This window comes from Eurypyga helias, unplaced genomic scaffold (genome assembly GCF_000690775.1).
Source record: "Eurypyga helias isolate BGI_N326 unplaced genomic scaffold, ASM69077v1 scaffold17435, whole genome shotgun sequence".
NCBI classification, from domain to species: Eukaryota; Metazoa; Chordata; class Aves; order Eurypygiformes; family Eurypygidae; genus Eurypyga; species Eurypyga helias.
In genome coordinates this window covers 69,172-69,436 of record NW_010252225.1, presented here as the reverse complement: position 1 = coordinate 69,436, position 265 = coordinate 69,172, and positions in this window count along the sequence as shown.

Here is a 265-nt window from a genome sequence, read left to right as displayed (position 1 = left end):
GCACTGCCTTACCCCGTGTCTCTTCACTCTGCCCTTCCCGCCCCAACTCCCTGTTTCCCCCACCCCCCAGTCTGTCCCATCTCCGGAGTCCTAGCCCCATTACACTTGTCCTTACCCCTTTCCCTGCCTCTCCGTCCCCTGCGCTGTGTCCAGGCCTCTCAAACCCCTTCTATCCCACCCACTTCCACGATCTTTCTCCTCTGTGGCTGTGCCTGGGTGGGATTTGTGCCGTCCCCGCTGTGGGTTGGTTGTATCGTGCTTTTCT